Raw genomic sequence first — 7739 nt, forward strand, 5'->3', positions numbered from 1 at the left:
CTACCCAGCCATTTAGTTCCCATCTACGCTCGTTTCTCTCTAATCCAAGGGGCTGGTTTTACCATAAATTAAGCACTCTAGGAGTCACCTGTTCCCACTTAATCCAGTTACTCCTCTCCTCAGGAATTAGCATTATTTTTCATATTCTCCTCCATACCTCTGGACGATCTCAGGGTGAAAGCAGTGCACTTCTTCCCTTGTTTTCAACCCATCAAGGTGTTTGCAGGTGAACAGCCATTCACTATTTCTTCATCAATTTCCCTTCATCCCTTTTTGAGTGTCCAACAATAAAGCAAACAGATAAGGGGATACCTGTTGGGTCCTAACGTGGGAATAAATAGTATAAACTGAGCACTGGCTGTGGTTTTGCTTGTGGGCAGGACAAAACATGCAGCTTGTCCTCTTTCAAGTAACTTAACTTAAAACTTCATTTTGATGTGTATTTAAAGCTTTACATCTTAAATACTTTAGCTGTTTTCACCTTGAAACAGCAAAGAATGTATATTATGAGTAAATGCAAAACTAATTTTTAAGCACTGTCTAGATTTGTTTATATAAAATCATTACAATGTAGGCACATAGATTTTGTTCCAATTGTTCACACAAAAATTGAGTCCCAAGCTGTCATCCTAGATGTTTATAGCATAGCCATGTATCATTGAAATAAGTTTCATAATATAAAATATCAACATAGTTTTAACAATAGGAAGCATACTTTAATTTTTATGTTCTTTAAGCTATTCTCTCCCTTTGTAGTCTGTCTGGTTTCATACATGCTGACTCTGAACTCTTCCAAGTGCTTCCCCCTCCTCTGCTTACACTCACTGATATGTCACAGCCATTGATTGATTGCTGTTTGTGTTTGTTTTGGACACTTCCAGATGATTGCTACTAATAACCAGTACTGAATTCCTGAAATATCTGCCTGATTCCTTTCACAAGGCAACTTCGTTACAGTTCGTCATATGAAACACAGTGGGCCCTAGGAATACTGTGGTGCAGGAGAAAAATAATCGCCAAATGAACGGATAGCTCAAACAAAGCATTGTAAAAAGCCATCACACTAAATTCTGCATGCATCACCTACTGCATTTCAGTGAAGGCCAAGTTTCTTAGTCAGCTCTCTCAGGAGATCCGTCAGCCCTAACTATGATTCTTTTCAGACATAGTTTTGTGCCCACTGTACTATTCTATTGCGTGCAGCTCATCACCTGCATGAGGTTGGATCAAAAGGATGCAGGTAAAACAGTTTAACCAAGAGGTTCACAGTGAGAATCAAGAGATCTAATTAATTTTTACTGACTTTGTATGGGTCAAAAAAAACCCCACAACAGCCCTGAAGGGCTATGAAACCAGTAACAACAAGACCTGGACTGACAGTGAGCCAGTAACCACTGGATTTGGTTTCTAATTATTTATTTGCACACTTACATTTGGAGATACAGAAAGACGGGAACCAAATTGTCTGTGGCATGGACCAAAATCTATTCAACAATGTTTTAAACTGTAATGAGAGTTAGCTGTGTAGAGGTGAGCATGGGCAGAGAGGATGCTGTTTTAAGAACAATTACTAGGCTCCATAGGTGCTGGAAACGTATCATAAGTATAAAAAGCAACAAAGGTAGTGTTATTCAGATAACTTAAGGTTATCTTCAGAGTAACTTAAACCTATGGTATTTTTTCTGTCCTATGGATAGGTAAAGTCAGCTCTTCATTACCAAGGCGATAGACAGTATCTTAGGTGGCACAACAGCTTGGTAGCCTGGCAGCCCCACCACTAGCTAAGATGGTGGCAGCCCAGCTGCCCACACAGGTTATCTCGGAGAACTCAGGACTCTAGGGGACAACATGGCACAAAGACATGCCCCAGAAAACACTCAAGGCTAGCTCATATCTGGAAGACTTCACGAGCTCTCTTTCTCATGGAAGAATGCAAGGAGAGCAAACCACCTCTATTTTGAAAGCAGTTCATTCCCAAAAGGACAAGTGTGGAGGCTGGACCGAGCCAGTGTACGGACAAATCCAATTCCTCTGCTCCCTGGTATTCTTACTGTGAGGCCGCATGGACATCCTTCAGGAGCATTTTAGTTTGACAGACTCAGCACTGCTCAAGTATGTCTAGGCAGCTTGTTACCTTTTTCCCCAACATAAGTCACTTTACATTTATCTATACTGAATTCCATCTGCTACTTTATTACTGCCACTCAGTTTGGCAATTTGTTATTTTTCACTTTCTCAGTTTGTTCAGTTTCTTTCCAATGCTTTGGAATCCTCCATAATGAAGAGCTCCACTGCGAGAAGCTCCCTAGGTTCCTTCACAGAGAACACAAAAGCAAGAGCCATAATGGAAAAACTGTCTCCTCCAAGCGCTTCTTTCGTATGGTGATCATATCCTGGCCCTACTAATTTCCCATCAGGGGATTTGCTTCCATGCTTTTTACAAACTGCTCCTCAAGCATGCTTATAGCCTGCCTTATAGCATCCACCCTTTCCTCTTTTCTCTCCAGGCACTGTGAGGCTTGTCAGCATTGTTCTTCCTCTACCTTCTTATACCTCACTGTGTAATGTTTTGACTCCGTGTCTGTTTTTCATCCCTACTCCTCAACAGGTTGCTCTAGGGCACACTTATCTGGTTCACTGTTCGGATCTGGCCCTGAAGAGTATCTATTTGGGCAGAAAAAAAAGAGGTAGCATGGTTGCTCAATAAACTGTTCCAAAGCTGTGCTGACTGAACTTCATCACAAACAGCAAGGAGTACTTAGATAAGCTGGAGTCGAGTCAGTACCCTCATACGGTACAGAACACAAGAAGCAGCAACAGACCATCTTACAGAGTGAGATTGTGAACTGTGGCAGAAAATGTTCTTGTCACACTTTTTAAGTAATCTGTACAGATACTGAATCCATTCCCATCCCCACTGTCATTCTGCCAACCCGAGACAGATGGCAATCTCCATAGCAATTTCTCATACTATAAAATGAAATACTTGAAAAATCAAGCAAACTTCTTTCTGTAAGTTTAATTTTTTTTTCCTTTTCACGCTGCACTCCTCCATCAGCTAGATGAATGAAGTTTGCTGCAAGAAACAATACTAGTTTGTCAAACCAAACTAGTTCAAAGAAATTGTGTAGTTATTTTTGGTCACGATAGTAGAGTTCAAGAATGGTAAAACACATACAGAAACCAGACTAGAGGATGGACTCTAGGATCTATCTTGAATGATAATACCTCCTGCTAAATCCACCTAGTTCACAAAGCTCTGTTGTATTTACATGCAAGATTTCAAATCAGGCCTTAGCACTTGAAAAAAAAGTTTTAAGCATCCAATTCAGTAGCACAGCAAGTAGGATAAAACTGATATTTCAGTAAAAGTGGGATTGTCAGATTTGTATGAGTTTCCAGGCACAAGTCGTAAGAAAGAAATCCAGTTGAACACTGACTACAGTGACGAGAACATAATTAATTGTTAGAACCTTACAGAGGAAAACCTTGTCAGGAGGTTAGCGCTGTGACACCAAACTCCAGTGAGAGGAAAAACAAGAACAATTTAATTACTTTCTGGAAGAACAGTTGAGGAAATAAAAAATCCATGATGATAGGCTAAGCCTCTCAGATTTAGATAGTGTGCATAGCTCAGAAGTAGCAGAAAGTGGTATTAAATTGCAAGGGATAGCAGTTTATCTGAATTCAGACAAAAATGCAAAAACAACCAAGACCAAGTGATAACAGAATTTGGCAGGTAAGAAGAGATAAACCAAAGATTAAGAGAGAATTTGAAAAGCAAACAGTACAGATGTAAACAGAAATAAAAACTCCCTCTACATACTTAAAAAAAAGTAGGTTGGTTAGAGACAAAATATGCAATCACTTCACTGTCTAGAAATGAGACTACCAGCATCTCCACATTACCCTTCCCTGGGATCTGCTGCAAATGTATCTCTGAAGTCATGGGAAAGAGGCCAATGGTCAAGACTACAGAGTACCACCTAATTTTTTAAACTCTTCTGACCGTTTCTGACAGATATTAAATGTTCTGTTAGTGATGTAACTGGGAACAACAAAAGAATGCAAAGAGGAAGACACTTTCAATAGGTTTTGTCTCATCCTAGGCATGTGATCTAAGGCAGGATGAGTGGTTGGAGAGAGAAGTTTTGCTGCAGGACAGCAGAGGATTGCTTGGAAAGCATTAGCAAGAAAAGGTTAAAAGGAAGAGTCAAGAGGAATAGTAGTGCTATGTTTCAGGATTATTTTACTTTCAGGGGGAGATTTGAAACTAGAAATGTCACAGGGCACAAGTGCGGATTTTACAGGAAGGTTAGAGGGAAGCCACTGTAAGAGATTTAATGTGAAAAGTTTAAAGAGAGATTTTTGAAATTTTATGGACAAAAAGAGGAAACAGGTATTTCACTGAGTCATAGCGATTTTAAGCAACTGGAAGGATAGCGCAGAAATAAGTAGGTGGATAGGTTATGTTGGCATACAGTGATGGGTGTGAGGACTATCCAGCAGGTGAAATTGAAAGCAGCAGAGAGGGAAGATTTATGGGGACAGCTCCAAAGTGAGCTTAATAAACCTACTTTAATAAAGTAAGAGTGATAGAGCAGGTAGAACAAGTATGTGACTGAAAAAGTTTGTATTGGGAGAAGAAACATGAAGAATGCTGATTCGATGGACTTCAAAGGGGATCAGATATGGGAAGCAGTAGATGGGTGCACCGAGCGAAAAGAGTTTCATGGAAGTTCAGGTAAGGCAGGCAGAGCCAGGGTGAAGTCCAGAGCAGAAGAAAGAGTATGTGTAAGAGACAAGCAGGCAAATACAGCAATCTCAGCAGAGGCTTTGGGGAGAGCTTCCAGAGATGCTGAAGACTGTGGGAGGAAGGGAGTGTTTCAGCAGAGAGGACACCAGCACCAGTGGGTATAACAAGTGGTTGCTAAGCTTGGAGCCTGACGGTAACAAGCAAACAGACATTGGGCAGGAATTGGGATGTTGTCCTTAATTTCCTCAGCCAATAATGTGTTATTGCGTTCACTACTTTATTTTCCAGCCCTAAAAAACTGCCACCTCAGCCAAGATTATGGCTCAGATAAACTTGTATGCGGAACCTCAATAAGGTTGGATAATTTGTTTGAATCTCTAGGAGAAATTACAAAAATCGTAAACAGCTTGCAACCTTTTACAAAGGAACCAGCTTTAAAGTGCCCAGCCCCCAAAGGTACTTCATTTCCTCAAGATTTTAAGAGTAAATGATGGGTTTTATTATAAATTGAAAAGTTAAGTGTTTGGTTTTTGCCTGGCAAAGGAGATCAAGATCATCCTACCCAGTCCTGGTGGTAACTTTACCTCTAGGGGAGAGTCTCATTCCATAATAATGAATATATAAAAAGCAATATCTTAAGGCTTAGGGACCTTTGTCATTATGCCAGCTTAAAACGTAGCTAATAAAATGAATTGTATTTCTAGGCCTTAAGAATATCCTGAAGATTTTTTTGGTAAGAAAAGAGAAAAGTGCTGTTCTAAAAATGTTTGCAAGCTATTAAGCTGTTCTCCATTGTGGCAGAGGAAAACATGCAGCGTGATACTTAAACTATTTGGGACTTTATCCCTGAAAGCTCTCCAGCACAGACAACGTTATTGAGATGCAAATATCTGACAGTCAGCATTTTTGCATTGGGCACTTAAGCCCAACCTCACTCACCACAACATAACTTCTGTTAATATATAACAGACTGTAAGGAACACAAAGCCTTTTTGGCACTGAAAAAAAGCCCACAATGTTTTTTATAGAAGATTAGAGGAAAAAAAAATCCAACAGCAACGGTAGATGCAGTTAAAGCCTGGTGACGGCACCTCCTACACATAAGAAAGGTGGGCAGATAAGATGCCAAGTGGGGTGAGCACATCTGAGCCTTGCTAGGTGCTAAGGACTGCCATGGAGAGAGGGGCCCAGGCAGCAGCTGCGGAGATCCAGGGTAACAGAGAACTGAGGGTACTCTAAGAACTAAAACACATTGCTATATTTCTCCATATATACAACATACTGTAAGTAACGACTTTCTAATCTGACTCTTTTTTACTCATTTTTGGCCAGCTCTGCTGCTCATAGGGTGTAATAGCGAGGGGTGAATGTCACAGTTACATGAGTCTCTTAAGAAAAGCTCTTCATCATATACAAGGAAAAAGTGACAGAATGGGAAAGAAAGACAAAAATTCACATGAAGGATCCTTTTTCTAAATTGGGTTTTCTGAAAATACAATTGAGTAGTTTTCTAACTTAAAAATTCTACAGATAAGAGTGCAGGTAAGAATGTTTTTTTTCAGGACAGTGCTTAGTCAAAACTTTGGTTACATCAAAGTGCTTTGTTAAGCACTTGATCTGTAAATATAAATATGACCAACTTTACTAATTTTGTATTGCTGATTATTAAAGAGTAGAGCTAGTACAGAACCATGTTTTTGCAATCTCCTTTTCTGCCTGTTTACAGCTTTCTAGCACGAAACACAACAACTAGCCTGTTTTGTCTTGGAACTTCCTCCTAGCCTGAACGATGAGAGGTTTTGTCTGCACTGAGGATCCTCATACCTTAACTTCCATATATACAAACACTTAAACACCCCTTCAGAACCAACCACCGCGTCAAAAAAGCCCTAAACCCAAACCAGAGCACAAATCAGATATGAGTTAAGTGAAAAGTCCAAGTAAATGAATGATCACCAGAAGGGTGAGACAGTTGGTAGGGTGAGACAGTGCCCTTTGCCATGGAAGAGGATGGGGCAGAGACATACCTAAGGTGAAAGCGGATGCATGGAATAAGCCTGTTATGATACTGCAGGGTGCAGAGAGCCTAGTGAAAGCTATTTGGGGCCCCATCTTGCTAGATATTTTTTATTTATATCTGTAGCATCTACATTTTCTTTTATGTAAAAGGAAATAAAAAGGTTTTGCAAAGTATATATTCTGAACTCCTAATGAATTTTATTAACCAGGTGGACAAATTCAGGACTGAATCTGAAAAAGAGAAAAAAGGTGATGAAAAGGTGAGAATGTGCTCCCAGCTATGTAAGCCCAAGCTACATGGATTTCGTTTGCCTCTGACATAAGCTGTATCTTGTCCTGAGCCTGCTGGAAAGGTAGCACCAATACACCCCTGCACTTCCCTCAGCATACCCCTTACAAAGCAGGATTAAGCAAGCCACAAATCTATTGAAAGCCATGATTTCCAAAAATGTCACGATCAATTTTCAGGGTGCTATTAAGACACAGTGAATTCAGCAAAACCAAAAAGCAGAGTTTTCCATGCAGGTTTAGCCATCCGATCACCTACACAAACCATGTAATGGATACTGCACCCTCCCATCCCATTCCCCGCACACGTCTTTTTCCTGATGTTTAACCCGGTTAGGTTTCCCCACTTGAAGGCTGGCTGATTTATAAACGAGCACATCTTTCAAGCCTTTGCAGCCTGACTGGCGGAAACCCCTTGAATCCTTGTTTCTGGTAACACCATGAAAACACAGGCTCTTTCCCAACTTCCCGCCTGCGGGAGTGAACTCCAGTACAAGCACTTCGCTCAGCCCACCAGAGCCGCAGACGAGAGGAGGTTCTGATGCTGCGGGAGCGATTCACTTCAGGCTCTTCCCGCCCTGCACCGAATCCCCTTACACCACCCAAGGGAGGGACAGCCGCGGCAGTCATCGCGGTCTCAGGCCAAACCGCCGCTTCTGTCCCAAGGCGCTTCCCT

This window comes from Pterocles gutturalis, unplaced genomic scaffold, assembly GCF_000699245.1.
Source record: "Pterocles gutturalis isolate BGI_N339 unplaced genomic scaffold, ASM69924v1 scaffold17784, whole genome shotgun sequence".
Lineage (NCBI taxonomy): Eukaryota > Metazoa > Chordata > Aves > Pterocliformes > Pteroclidae > Pterocles > Pterocles gutturalis.